The sequence below is a fragment of the Mauremys mutica genome, chromosome 2 (assembly GCF_020497125.1).
Source record: "Mauremys mutica isolate MM-2020 ecotype Southern chromosome 2, ASM2049712v1, whole genome shotgun sequence".
NCBI lineage: Eukaryota > Metazoa > Chordata > Testudines > Geoemydidae > Mauremys > Mauremys mutica.
This window is the reverse complement of record NC_059073.1, coordinates 181,720,025-181,735,645: the sequence shown is the minus strand read 5'-3', so window position 1 is coordinate 181,735,645 and position 15,621 is coordinate 181,720,025. Positions and strand designations below refer to the sequence as shown.

The following is a 15,621-nucleotide window of genomic DNA, read 5'->3' as shown; positions in this document are numbered from 1 at the left end:
AATAAGGAGAGTGTGTGAAAGTAATTTATGTTATAGTAAAATTGAATCCTGACATATTTGATCTGTTTTTGTTTAGAGAAACCTCTCTGACATTGTAAGTTCTTTTTACCACTGCCAAAAAGAAGAAAAGACATGAAGCAAAGCCTGGTCAATTATTGTTTATCTTTTTTGATAATGCCAAACCTGTTCAAAGCCTTTATTTCTGTATGTCGGCTCTGGATAATCACTTAACTAGAAAGCATTCATCCTTCTCTGTGTCAGTTGGTTTGTTTAGTCACTGTAAATCAATTGCTGGAAAAGATTTTTGGGACATTGTGGGGAAAACAGCTGTTCAGCACACAAGCACTTTACAAAGAAGTCACCTTTTGTATTTTTTTCACTTAAAGTCACATGTCTAATGCCATTCATGTTATACTGCTAGATTTGTCCTTTTAGTGATTTAGAAGCATCCTTTTTAAATGCAAGTTTAGGTAAAAGTAATTTGTAGTTGTAGTCTGTAGTTTAGGCAAGGCCCTATAAGGTGGTTAGATTAAGAAATGTGTGATATTACTCATTACTACACAAGAACTCATGAATGTCTTCATGTGAGGATGCAAAGAAACTGAATAATAATTTTGCTTTTTGGAAAGCTAGTACACAATAAGGGGAAATCCAATGCTTCATTCTCTTCTTTAATATCTTCCTTCCCTCTCAAACAAGCAGTATGTTCAAATTAGAGTTGTCATGCCTATTTTTATTAAGATTAGATCTGCTCAGACATAGGTTTTTGATCATTCCTATTTCCACACTATGCAGGTGATACCACATTTATTTGTATTGATTCTTTTCTAGGGACTTGTGGGCAAGGGGGTTGGTGGAGCTGGAAGGTTTCCTTTTTTTTCCCCATGAAAGGCTTTCCTGAGGAGCAACCAGGCAAGACACCTGAATGTTCTAAGATGTCTCTTCATTCTAGAGTTGACATTTAATCAATAATGGCACTGAGGCAAAATTTTAGATTGGTCATTGTGATTCTTCTTTTGGTAACATCATATGCATTAATTAATGAAGACCATTTGTTTTAATTGCCACTCAGAGCTCTGCTGTTACTGCCAGATTGTTGCAGGAAAGGCAGGTGCTCCTACAGCTGCTAATGCTTTGGAGCCCTGTCATGAGGTATATAGACCCTTACTGGCCTGGCAGCCAAGGAGTTAATGCAGTAACCGCCAGACAGCAATGACTAGCAGCCTCACTGCAGCTGGGAGAATAAAAGAGCTGAGAAGCAGAGAGGTGAGGCGGCTGTCAGAGGAGCAAGCAAGCTGGAGAAGCAAAGTCCTGCCAGCAAGCTGGTGAGAAGCCCCACAGAGGCTACACCCCAAAGAAGGGATGACCAGATCTGCAGGCTGGAGAATCCTAAAGAACCAAAGAAGGTAGGAAGGATCACAGGGCACAGAGGGAGGAGTTGTGGAGACCTGATTCCACCTGCCTCGCAAAAGGGCTCTGAGCTGGAACCCAGTGGAGTGGATGGGTGGGTTTCCCTACCAATCCTTCAACAGAGACTTAAGAACCAAAGAGCCTTCCAGACCCCCTGAAGACCAGGCCCAGCTAACCACTCCAAGTATAAGGGAAAACACTTACACCCCAGCAGGACTGAAACTAACACCCTTCATAGCCCAGAATGGGACTCAGGCAAGAGAAGTTGATTGGCTGCCCCACCAGACCAAGCAATCTCTGTGCAATAATCCATCTGAACAAAGGGGGTGCTGTTGCATTGGCACACCAGCTTACAAGCCCCCTACCAGAATGTGATCTCAGGCCCTAATTCAGCAGTGGAGTTAAGCACATGCCTAATTTTAACCGATTGACTTTAGTGGAAGTAGTCACATGCTTCAAGTTAGACACATGGTCAAGCATGTTGCTTAATCAGGGACCTAGACACTTTGGATTACTGGAACTGCTGAGCTGTACCTGCATGGATCTATTGTCTGGAAGGTGGCAGAGCTATGCTATTAAATTACCAGAGGGACTAAAGCATAGAAATGGGATGATGGTAAGTACTTTAGGTTGGGGGTTTTTTGGAGGGGGGTTCTCTAAGAGTTGCAGAGCTACCTTTTCTTTTATTCTGTTTTCATTTATTTACTCCCTTCCTACCCCAGTTTTTCTGTCTGCTATCGCAGTACCACATCCAGCCCTTAGTTCCCGTGAATCTGTCAGTACAGAGCATTACTTCAGTGGTGAGATTCACATTCTATCCTTGACGACACAACCAATTGTATTCCCAGGGAAATGTCCACAGGTGAAGTCCTGCCCCCATTGAAATCAAAGGAAGTTTTGCTATTGACTTCAGTGAGGCCAGGTCTTTCTTATAGCAGCTCTTTACGATGGTATTTAAGCACTGGGCCAACTAACAGGTATTTTAATACTTTTGTTATTTGTTTCTAAGTTTAAGGTAGTATTCCAAATACACAGTCGTTGTGTCACTCAGGCCCACTGCCTGAGGATCATCTTCGATTCAGATCTCTCTCTAGATCAGGGGTCTCAAACTCAATTTACCTTAGGGCCAGTGCCAGTCCTCTCATCCTCCCGGTGGGCCAATGTCACTCATGTTGCCCAGAACCCACCCCCCACCTGCCTAAGTCTCTGGGATGGAGTTTGGGTGGGGGAGGAGGTCTGGGGTATTGGATTGGGGTGCAGGCTCTGAGAGAGAGTTTGGGTGCAGAAGGGGTGAGAGGTTGGGCTCTGAGGGGGAGTTTGGATGGGGGAGGGAGTCTGGGGTGCAGGCTCTGGGAGGGAGTTTGGGGGCTGGGGGGGGTGGGGAGGGATGCAGGCTCTAGGAGGGAGTTTGAGGGCAGGAGGGGGTGGGGGTGCAGGCTCTGGGAGAGGGTTAAGGGTGCGGCACTTACCTGGGGCTCCAAAGCGGGGTGGGCTGGGGGGGGCCTTTGCATGTTTCTGTCCCCAGGCACCCCCTCCGCAGCATCCCATTGGCCACAGGGGCACTCGGGGTGGGGGCAGCACACAGAGGCACAGCCCTGCCCCACCCCGCCCCTGGGCCGCAGGTAGGGGCTGGCAGCCATTGGAGCGAGCCGGCAGACGCCACTCAGCTCCGCTGCACTGACAGGGGAGCGCCTGGGGGCGGCAGGTGAGGCCAAGGGAGAGACTCAGCCCCAGAACTGCTGGAGCCCTGCAGGCCATATTGGGGAGGTTCGTGGGCCGCAGAAGGCCCACAGGCCAGGAGTTTGAGACCCCTGCTCTAGATCCTCACATTCAGGCTATGTCTAAATCTCGCTGATTCTTTCTGCGTAACATCTCTAAGATGCAGCCTTTCTAATTCCATCCCCAAGCTAAAACTCCTGACCAAGCTTTTATCACATTGCAGCTCAATTACTGTAGCATCCTGCTTTCTGGCCTAGACAAATGCAATCTTGCCCCACTCAGAACACTGCTGTAAAGATCATCCTCTGAGCCTATTTGGACCATGTTACCCCTCTCTTTGAATCCCTCTACTGGCTCTGCCTTCTCTATTGCACAAAACAAGCTGTTTGTCTTCACTTTCTAGTCCCGTCACAGCCAAGGGCACAACCTTGCATCTCTTGTTTGCTGTCAATACGTCAAATCTCGCCTCTAAGTGATCCAGGATTCCAGCCTCTATCATCCATTTGTTAAATTTTCAAATAAACATTTTCATGCTTTCTCCCAAGTTGCTCCTCATGCTTGGAAGCAATTCCACGTAAATGTCCCCAAAGCTACCTCATTATCCATTTTCAAAACCCTACTCAAAACTCTCTTTCACTGTGATCCATGCAAAAAAAATGACGACAGTTAGGCTGCTGGTGTGCAGAGACCACTGCCTATCACGCTGACCAGTTATAGAAATGTAGGACTGGAAGGGACCTCAATAGATCATCTAGTCCAGTCCCCTGCATTGAGGTAGGACTAAGTATTATTTAGACCATCCCTGACAGGTGTTTCTTTAACTTGTTCTTGAAAACCTCCAGTGGCAGAGATGCCACAACTTCCCTAGGTAATATGTTCCAGTGCTTAACCACCTTTATAGTTAGGAAGTTTTTCCTAATGTCCAACCTAAATCTCCCTTGCTGCAATTTAAGCCGATTGCTTCTTGTCTTGGCCTTGGTAGATAAGGAGAATAATTTATCACCCTTCTCTTCGTAACAACCTTTTTATATACTTGAAAACTGTTATCATGTCCTGCCCTCAGTCTTCACTTCCCCAGACCATACAAACCCAATTTTTTTTCAATCTTTCCTCGTAGGCCATGTTTTCTAGACCTTAATCATTCTTGTTGCTCTCCTCTGGACTTTCTCCAATTTGCCCACATCTTTTCCAAAGTGTTGCTTAGAACTGAACACGATACTACTGTGAGGCCTTATTAGTGCTGAGTAAAGTGGAAGAATTACTTCTCAAGTCTTGCTTACAACACTCCTGCTAATGCATTCTAGAATGGTGTTCACTTTTTTTGTAACAGTATTCCATTGTCGACTCTCATTTAGTTTGTGATCCACTATGACCCCCCAACCTTTTTCTGCAGTGCTCCTTCCTAGGCAGTCATTTCCCACTTTGTGTTTGTGCAATTGATTATTCTATTGTAAGTGCAGTACTTTGCATTTGTCCTTGTTGAATTTCATCCTATTTATTTCACACCATTTCTCCAGTTTGTCAAGATCATTTTGAATTCTAATCCTGTCCTCCAAAACACTTGCAACCCCTCCCGGCTTGGTATCATCCATAAACTTTGTCAGTGTATCCTAGGGTGACCAGATGCCCTGATTTTATAGGGACAGTCCCAATTTTTGGGTCTTTTTCTTATATAGGCTCCTATTACCCCCTACCCCCGTCCTGATTTTTCACATTTGCTGTCTGGTCACCCTAGTGTATCCTCTGTGCCATTATCCAAATTATTTATGAAGATTATGAATAGAACTGGATTCAGGACAGATCCCTGAGGGACCCCACTTGATATGCCCTTCCAGCTTGACTGGGAACCACTGATTATTCTGAGTATGCTTTTCCAACCAGTTCAGCATCTACCTTATAGTTAGTTCATCTAGACTGTATTTCTCTGGGTTTGCTTATGAGAAGATCATGTGAGATTGTATCAGAAGACTTACTAAAGTTCAGTTGTATCAAATGTACTGCTTCCCCCACATCCACAAGGCTTATTACCCTGACCAAGAGGGATGTTAGGTTGTTCTTGACAAATCCATGTTGATTGTTACTTATCACCTTATTATCTTCTAGGTGCTTACAAACTGATTGGTACCTGGAAAAAATAATGGAGCAAATAAACAAAGTTAAGCTGACTAGTCTATAATTCCCTGGGTTGTCTTTATTCCCCTTTTTTATTGATAAATACTATATTTGCCCTTTTGCAGTCCTCTGGGATCTTTCCCATCCTCCGCGAGTTCTCAAAGATAATCACTAATGACTCAGAGGTCTCTTCAGCCATTTTCTTAGGTATTTCATCAGCCATTGCTGACTTGAAGACATCTAATTGAAGCAATTCTTAATTTGTTCATTTCTAGGATAGCCTCAAATCTACCGTATTTACACTGATGTTGGCTATGCTAGTTGTCTGATCACTGCTAACCTTTTTGGTAAAAACTGTGTTGGACAAGACTTGTATTGCCTTTGGTTTGCCTTTGTTTTTATTTTTTACAGCCAGCTGAGGCTGAAAGCAGTTTTTTTTTTGTACTTAGCATAGTTTGCGTTGATTTTTGACCTTGAACGTAGAGCAACTTTATTTTTATTTTTAAGCCAAGCTGAATTTTAAATTAACCCGTTCTTAGACAAATTGCTCACACTGTGTTAGAGGCTTTTTTTTGGTGATTAAAAGCTCCTCTGAGATGTATGATTTTATTTAGATTGAAGGTACTTTTTAATGGGCATTGTTTAGATGGATTTTTACGAGTGTGAAGATTTTAATTTTTTAAATACCTGCAGGTTTTGGGACCATAATGTATGTACATGTAATATGCTGGGGTACTTTTAGGGGATGAGGTGGAATATTTAGACTGTCTTTTACCCATTTTTTACTTACATACACAGAGAGGGTGCTCTGTCCGCGCTAGCGGCTCAGAAACTAAGGATTTTTTTTTACAGGGTACTTACACGGGAGAGACTAACGAGGATGACCACGACTTTTCTACACCTCCCTTCAGCAAAGAGCGTCGGCTAGTCTTTGGGAGACGGCGCCGCTTACTTTGATTGCATTTAGTGAGATGATTAGACTGTCAGTAGCCCACATGGAAAGGAAAGGGGAGGGAAAATGGGTTTACACACTTCTAGACCCAGGCAGCTTCCTCGCCGGACTATGCCAGGCCAAGTCAGCCCACCGTGGGTTGGATCTTCTAAAGATCCACTAGTTACCAGGCTTGCGTTAGAGTAGTCCTGATTACGAGCTTTTGCTTTACAAGGTACTTTGGGCGTTTTTTGGTAACAGTCACTTACACTGGTGTACACACACACACCCCCCAAGGCCTCTTTTTTTTTTTTTTAAACCATGATGCATTTTTAGCCCCTGAGTTGTAAAACAAGTTAACTGCAGTGACAACAAGCCCTGGCACTATGACCAGGGCTCCTAGGCACTATGGTCATGCAAATAATAACAGTAATCTGTTTTGACCCATATTCTGCCCAGTCTACAAAGCAGCAATGCCAGCAGTAGTTCTGTGCGCAGATCAAGTGCAGTATGTGGTGCTTTCATATCTGTTTACAAACAAGATGTCTATTGCATATAGAAACACTATCAAGGTTAGCCTTAGGCCCCACTTTCAGTATTCACCCATGTGTGAATGTTCATCTCCCATCTGAAGGAAACGGTGAAGGCAATCTGATTTGCAAACAGACCTTCCAAAGCTAAGTAGAGACTCTAACACAGTGGTTCTCAAGTAGGGATACATGTACCCCTGGAGGCCTTCAGAGGTCTTCCAGGGAGTACATCAACTCATCTAGATATTTGCCTAGTTTTACAACAGGCTACATAAAAAGCACTAGTGAAGTCAGTACAAACTAAAATTTCATATGGACAATGACTTGTTTATACTGTTCTATATACGATACACTGAAATGTAAGTACAGTATTTGTATTCCAATTGATTTATTTTATAATTATACGTTAAAAATGAGAACATAAGCAATCTTTCATTAACAGTGTGCTGTGACACTTTTTTGTATTTTTATGTCTGATTTTGTAAGCAAGTAGTTTTTAAGTGAGGTGACACTTGGGGGTATGCACAAATCAGACTCCTGAAGTCTGCAAGGGTTGAGAGCCACTCCTCTAACACAGTGGTTTTCAAACTTTTTTTCCGGGGACTCAGTTGAAGAAAATTGTTAATGCCCATGACCCAATCGAGCTGGGGATGAGGGGCGTAGGAGGGGTTCAGGGCTGGGGCAGAGGGTTGGAGTATGGGGGTGAAGACTGCAGGGTGGGGCCAGGAATGAGGGGTTCAGGGTGTGAGAGGAGGCTCTGGGGTGGGGCAGGGGGTTGGGATGCGGGAGGCGGTCAGGGCTCTGGGCTGGGGGTGCGGGCTCTGGGCTGGGGCCAGGGATGAGGAGGGGTTTCGGGTGCAGGAAGGGGTCCCAGGTTTGGGGTGGGCTCAGGGCTTGGGCAGGGGAATGGGGCACGGGGTTGGGGCACAGACTTACCTCTGGCGGCTCCTGGTCAGCGGCACAGCCGGGGTGCAGAAGAAGGCTTCCCACCTGTCCTGGCATGGCGGACCAGGCTGCGCCCTGGAAGCAGCCAGCAGCAGGTCTGGCTCCTAGGCAGAGGCGCACAAGCGGCTTTGCATGGCTCTCACCTGCAGGCACTGCCCCCCCTGCTCCCATTGGCTGGAAACCGTCCAATGGGAGTGCAGAGCCGGTGCTTGGGGTGAGGGCAGCGCATGGAGTACCGTGGCCCCCCCTGCCTAGAATCCTGACCTGCTGCAGGCTGCTTCCAGGGCACAGCGCAGTGTCGGAACAGATAGGCACTAGCCTGCCTTAGCTGGGCAGCACCGCTGAGGGGACTTTTAACATCCCAGTCGGCGGTGCTGACCAGAGCAACTCAGTGCCTTACATGCCGCGATCCAGGACCCGAATTTTGAAACACTGCTCTAACACACACATACCATCCAACTAATCATACCAGCATGACTAAAAAAAAGTATAAATAGAAATGGTATATCACAAGTAGTTTGTGTCAAAAAGTGTTTAGCAGGTAGATTGTGGTGAGATTTGCTTGAATGCAATTTTCAGATTAGACATCTAACATCCATATTTCAATTATCCTGCATATATCACTGTGCAGGACATCTTTTGATACTTAATCAAAATGATTTCTCCTTTTAGAATTGAAGAGCATAATTGATGGCAGATTTAAGAAAACCAGAAAAGGGCAGAAATGAGAATATTTAAAAATACTGAGTTGTGATCGCAGATTCTCATATGCATTCATTTTGTCAAACTAACACTGACTTTGAAAATAAATTAATTTGTCCCGGTAACACACTGAAAAGCAGCAGATAGTGATTATCTCAGCACCATTTTCTCTCCATACAGTTTTGAAGTATGACAGGAAATGCTGCAGTAGTTTCAAAAGTGAAAGATTTAGGTAGGTGAGCATTTTTCCCCCTTTTTTCTTATTTCTATATAAAGCACACATTCACTCATTCCCTGTACATCTTAGTCATAATATAATGTCTAGAAGAACTTCCAGCTACCTTTACATTTTCTTTAATATGAAAGTACTCATATTTCTGAAGCTGTAATTGTAATGTTTCCTTCCTTTAACAATTATTTCTAAAAACTAGTAATCAGGAAAAATCCAAACAATTATCAGCAGATGTAGTTAAAATAAAAACCTTCCCAAATGGGAATGGTTAGTGTTTTGGTAAGAAAGGGAGGCGGTGTGTGAGATAATGAACTGTTGATTAGCCCACTGATAAGACTGAGGAATCATATTTTACAATAATCTTGTGATTGAATTGCTGAAGTGAAGAAACTGATATAAGTTCTAATTAGTGTTTTCCATTAGACAGAACATTCTAACACTTATGAGAAGCTCCAGCAAGGGGCAGTGTAGGACACAGAAAACAGGCCTACTGGTAATCAACTTTTCCCTGGAGAAGTTTGGAACGTGTTCATTTCAGTTTTTATTGTAAAGAAAGGCAAAAGCAAATAAAATAGTTTTAAACTTAAAGTAAGTGTGTGAGAGAGAGAGGGATTTTTCAAGTTTATATTTGAATAAAATCACAAGATATATTAGTGAGGTGGGTGGCTGAATTAAAAAAAATTGAAAGGAAGCATCTTTTCCTAAATGCACTTAAAGAAAATAAATGATTGCATCAAATATAAGTGCAGTCCTTGTTCAAAATTAAATACATTTGGGACAAGGGGTGGGGGCGACTGCTCACAGAAGTAAGGGCTGCACTGGATCTGAAGGTGTTATTTCCAGCTCAAGTGGATATGCCCACACTAGTTCAATCAGAGCTAGTGTGCTAAAAATAGAAGTGTAGCCATGGCAGCACAAGTGATGAGATGGGATGGCCACCCCAAGTACATGCCAAGCCTCAGACTAGATCATATAAGGGGCCACTAGCCTGGGTTGCTGGGGCTGCACTTCTATTTTTAGGAGTTAACTCAATGAGAGCTAGTGCCTGTATCGCTACCTGAGCTGGAAATTACACGGCCAGTGTAGACAAGTTATTTTGCCTTTTGAAAAATACACAAAAATCACTTTTTAAAAAAAGTTTCTATTAAAAGATTAGAATACTTATACAGCTAATATATATGTCTTACCTACCAACAGAAAACAGAGAATTAAATCCTGGCCCATTGAAATCAATGGCAAAACACCCACTGACTTCATTGGGTTCAGGATTTCACACAAACTACTATACGGAATTGAAGTAGGAGTCGCAAAGTAATTCTCATTGTACAAAGGCATTTTTTTTAAGTGCCTAAATTTTACCCCTCCCCAAACTCTTCATGTCAGTGGGTTTGAATAGAATGCAAAACAGAGCAGACATTGTCTCAAGGTATCTTTATACCATAGTTTACTTTTTGTCTTCTAACTGTGTCACAGTAAAAGTTACAATGATGATAATGAACTTTGAATGTTCAGTACCATAAAACCTGAATTATGTTTTTCTATTAAGTTCAGGGCTTGTCAAAGTCATTTTTTTTTTAAAAATCATTGTACTTTCTTATGGTGCAGCATTGCATGGAATGACATCAAATTGCAAAAAGACAGGACAAAATAGAAGTTTGATTTGGTAACTGGAAGTTCTATTAGTAAAAGCTTGGATGTGCTCATCAACTCATAAATGGTAATGTCATTACTTCTGGAATCTAATTCTAGTAGTCTCCTGTAAATCTAGTTAGCTATATATATAGTAGGTTAATTTATATGAAAAAATTACTAGAAATGTAAAACTGATTTTTCGTTCCTCTGGTTTACTGAGGAAGCCATATCTTTTGAATCTACAGTCCAGTCAGATTTCCCCCTCCCCACCCCCAAAGATTTCCCCTTGAGAAATGCAAGTGATTGAGTTTGTTCGAATTTCCCAGGATGTGTGAGTGATGGACTCAAATGTCCAGTTGCTAGGAGAAGGGTCTGTCGTCGTCTTCAGTACTACTGGTTTCTGTATCCTGACTGCTCAAAAAAAATTTCAGCAAAAAAGAGCTATATGGTTTGCTTTCTAACAAGCCCATCAGTTGGCTCTACCCAATTATATTCCATCTGTTTAAATATGTTACATTCTTATTAAAGCCTAGAAGTTAAGGAAACTGCCCAAGTTCCCTAATTTAGATTTCACTTATGAATGTTTTTATGGTGGGAGGTGGATACATCTGTGTATTGAGTCTAATGAGGAAAGCACATCTCCAGTAGTGGAATGCTAATGCATTTCAGTGTGTTTGGCCCCGAAAAAGAAAAAAGACAGTCAATTAAATTTGTCAGCATCTCATCGGATCACTAACACTTCATATTTAAATAGAACTTTAAGATCAGTTAATAATAAAGACTTAATGGGTTCACTTAGCCAAGCTCAAAGCCTTTGGTGTACTTTATAAAGAGTCTGTCTCACTCCCTGAGTTTTTATTAAAATAAAACGTGGCCTGCAGTGAAGCTGACAGCTGAGCAGTTAGGTTACAAATTGTGATGGCAGGGCAGGCAGAATGAATATTACCATTCCAGCTTGTCAGAGCCAGGGTAGAAACAAGGGCTGATAAATAGTGGAGCTTGGCCTACATAGTAATATGGTTCACACAACACAGAGGATTCTGGCCTGGTGCATAGTCAGAGAAGGTTCATTGTGCCAGCGGAGTGGTATGAACATTAAAATTCATAGTCATTTGCTGTATGGTGGATTTGAAGGTTTCATTATGAAAAATTCTGTCAATAAAATAATAGATGTTGAAATGACAGTTTCTTTAATCACGGCTACAGTACTATACAGACATGGTAAATACATTTGAGCAAGGGAGTGACCTCTTTTCTTGAAGTGTAATAAACTGCCGTGCTTATGAGTAATAAAATCCTTGTCTACACTGAATTAGGCCTTGTCTACACTACAGAGTTTTTTGTTGATGAAAGCTAACTTTTGTCAACAAGAGTGGAGGTGTACACACTACTATGCTCCTCCCGCCGATTTAACTCTCCTGTTTTGCTGACGAAATAAAATCACCTCAATGAGAGGCATAGAGGTTTTTGCGGCAAAGTTATATCTACAAAGTGTCGATGTAGACACTGTTCTTTGTTATGTTGCTGTAAATGGTCTCCAAGAAGTGGAGCCCTGGAGCACCCACAGAGTCGGCGCCTATGCCTACGGTCAGGTTTCTTGTAGCACGTTAAATAAGGCTACGAATGGGACATGCATCATTGCCATGTGAAGATAAAGGAGCTGAGGCAGGCATACCAGAAGGCAAGGGAGTCTGTCACTCTGGTGCTGCGCCGAAGACCTGCCGCTTCTATGAGGAGCTGGATGCCATCCTCAGTGGCGACCTCACCTCCACAGCCAAGAGACTCCGGGATACTTTGGTGGGGCTGGAGGTGGCAAAGAGTGGACTTAACCCTGAGAACAAAGGCATGGATGAGGAGGCACTCAGCTCTGAAGGCAGCATCGCTGCCAACAGCAGCACACAAGTGTGGGTGGCATAGTATGGAGCGGTCCTCACTTTTGGAGGGGCACAGCGACCTTACGAGTGGGCAACGTGAGCAACCGCCCAGGATGCCATGGGTGGCAGAGTAGTTTTCTGTGGTCACACTGCCCCCCCTTCCTCAGCCAGCCCAAGACCACTTTAACGCCCAGGCACCAGGGCACTTGGCTCGGAGCTGGGGAGGGGCAGGGCTGGGGACGCCCTGGCTGAGGACTCCTACCATACGCTGATCCTGGCCGGGCTGGTGAGGGATGGGACTTCCTCTTACCCTGCAAGGGCTGCTCCAGGGGGTGGGTCAAACCCACCTCCTGGAAACTTTCCCCAGCTGCAGGAAGCTCTGAGGCTGCTGTCCGGGAGTCCAGCTCTGAAGGCAGTGCTGCTACCAGCAGCAGCACAGAAATAAGGGTGTCATGGTATGGTATTCCACCTTTACTTCTGTGCTGCTGGCTGCAACGCTGCCTTCAGTGCTGTGTGTCCATTCAGCATCCATTGCTTTCCAGCTGCTTAGCTCTGAAGGCAGTGCAGAAGTGAAGGTGGCAATACTGTAAACCCCCTACAAAAGCCTTGTGACCCCCCACAATTCTGTTTTGAGATGGGACCCCAAGTTTGAGCAATGCTAGTCTCCGCTGTGAAATCTGTATATTATAGGGCAGTGGTTCCCAAACTGGGGGTTGTGAAATGTTACAGGGGGTTCTCGGGGAAAAAATCCCTAATGGCTAACAGAGCTGTCCCTAGGGACCCTGGGCAGCATGGGGCCAGCAGCCCGGAGCCCTTGGACTTCCAAGAACTAAGCAGATCAAAGCAAGCATATCTATCACACTGAGGAGATTTAAACTTCAAGACTCCGTATAAGAAATGGAAGGGGAGGTTGATATTTTTTGCTGTTTTTAAAATTAAATAGGCAGCTAGTATTGTTTTTAAAGTTATTGTGAAGAACAACTTTAAGCTTTGTTGTAACGTGCGTTGTTTGCCTGGACTGCTCAAGACCTGAATGCTCATGTAGAAGGAACTCTTTGAGTTGGCTTCTTAAATATCTTCATGCTGTTTCACATCTGATACTCCTTGATGAAACCTAGGAGCCTTGTCCTATAACAGGCTTATTCAAAGTGATACAAGCTACGAAAGTGAGATCTCGGAAGAGTGTTGCTGTTTTCATAATGTAATAAAAATACTGTAATGATAAATAATTATTAATAAATAGTTTGTAATATACATGTCATAAAAACAAATTTTGTATTTCCAAGATCACTGCTTTTATAATTTATACTCAGGTAAATGAGAATAACTCTGGAAATATTCATTTGTAGGAGGGGGTTTGTGAGACTTGACATCTTAGTGAAAGGGGTTCACAGGTTGTTAAAGTTTGGGAACCACTGGTATAGGGTAATAGTAAACAAAAGACCAGATGTCATGGTCCGTGACGCATTTTTCACGGCCATGAATTTGGTAAGGCCCTAGTTATAATCCTTGGCTGTTTTTTGTTTGTTGCATAGCCAGTTTTGACTCACTAATGTATTTACATGAAGCAATCTTCCTCGTTTTGAAAATGACATGGTGAAAATTAAAATATGTAAGAAAAATAGAAGAAAAAAAATCACTTTTGAAATGTACCAAATTTTCCATAGAATTTCTTTTATCAGTCATCTCTAATAGCATCATCTGTGCTGCATAGCAGCAGCTCTTTTATTTTTTACACTTGTGACACATCTGTCCTTTTGCTAAACATCCCTCTGCTTTGGGTGTTCTCCATTTGCCACAGGCGCTCTCTTTGTTTTCCAGCTTTGTAGCCCATCTGCCTGAGCACATCAGATTTTTTGTTTTGTTTTTTGTGGTTGCCTGAAGGTACATTGAGACTAAGTTATTTTGTACGTGTACTCCTCTGTAGACATAGGCTTAAGCAGAGGTTGTGCCATTTCAGCTGTACTTGTGATACTTTATTCAAATCAAGTTCAGCTCCTTTATTTCTAAGTTCTTCATTGACTTTTATTTACGAACACTAACTTGTCCCAATTTATTTAATCCATGTCAGTAAATGTAAAGTCCTTATCCAGCACTCTATTGTACGCTCTTCTTTGTGTTCACTTATGCCTGGCACTCTGTACAAGAATTTATTGCACGCAAACATTGGATTAGCTTTTGGGAGATGACATTTGTCAAACCTAAGGCAATGTGCCCTTTGCTCTTTTTGTTCATTCAGCTGACTTATTTGTGTATTATAAATGCAGCCACCATTCTCTGCAGCCCAAATCAGCAGATAACTGCATTCTTCCTCCACATCTTTGAATTTCAGAGAATCCTTGAAAAAGAGCTCCATATAATGTTTGAATTTCTTCCATGCTTCAGGAAAAGTAATATTTTCCCAACTCATTATGGGCAGCTAGATTCCAGGAAACTTTATAATTCTAGCCTATTTGTCCTTTCTTAGCCTACTTCTGACACCATGTAATATTTTGGCATGTAAAGTCTAATGCTTTATTTCTTGGCACCTCTAGAACAGATGCACCTAAGAAAAAAATTTTAGTTGGAGACACTAAGGCAGAATAGAGATTACTGGTAATATGCTCAACATCTAAAAATAAATGAATCACAGCTGACAATATGGATTTCTAATACCTGTACGTTCATGGCAGCTCCCTGGAAGTGGATGTTTTGCCATTGAATTGTATGGGTGCCAGATCCGGAATAAAATGAACAGGACTACAGAAAATATTTGCAGTAGCACCATCAAGTGACTATTAATAGTGTTACATAAATATAAGGAAAAATGTCCGATTTATCCTTAAATAACATTATTTCAGAAGGACTAGGAAATACTACTCCTGGGAAGCAAAAGAAGTAGTACGAATATATTGCATGAGAGTCCAAGAAATAAACCTGTTGAAAGCAGATATAAAGTTAAATTTAAAATATGAACCATGGAGAATATTGAACAAAGAGGAGAGGCAACTATACATCTTTACATTTTTGTCAGTGATTTGTATTATTTAGAATGAGGACTTCAGCCTTCTAGATGATTTTATAATCTACAGAGGTTGACTATGAGTGACTAAACAAACAAAAGTGGGATGTTTTTAAACTTTATATTTATTGTTTTTATAAACACATAACTAAACAAAACATGTACGACTACATGCACAAGGTGGAAATAGCATATAAATAACAACAGTCAGTGTTCATTATTAGCAAAACCTGGGGGTGGGAGGACAAAAACAACCCAAAACCCTGAACACACACAGGTCAAGAAGGACATCAATTATTAAAATGACTAAATAGATAAATAAGTGAGAACATAACCTATGAGTATCAGGAATTAATATATACTAAACTGCAGAAGTATTCACTAGTTTCCTGTGTGACTAGACATCCTCTATACAGTTTCCAAGCATTTCTATTAGACAGTCATTTTTCCCATTAAGGCAATAGTAGAGAGCACACTAAGCCAGTCTGCATATGAGGGAAGAATTGCAGATTTCCATTTTCTCAAAATAACAC

At 42.3% G+C, this 15,621-nt stretch overlaps 1 protein-coding gene across 3 annotated transcripts in view; it reads left to right on the top strand.

Moving 5' to 3' along the window:
- Positions 1-15,621, top strand: part of LOC123362924 (poly(rC)-binding protein 3-like) — a 752,406-nt gene that overhangs the window by 441,981 nt on the left and 294,804 nt on the right. The window lies entirely within an intron of this gene.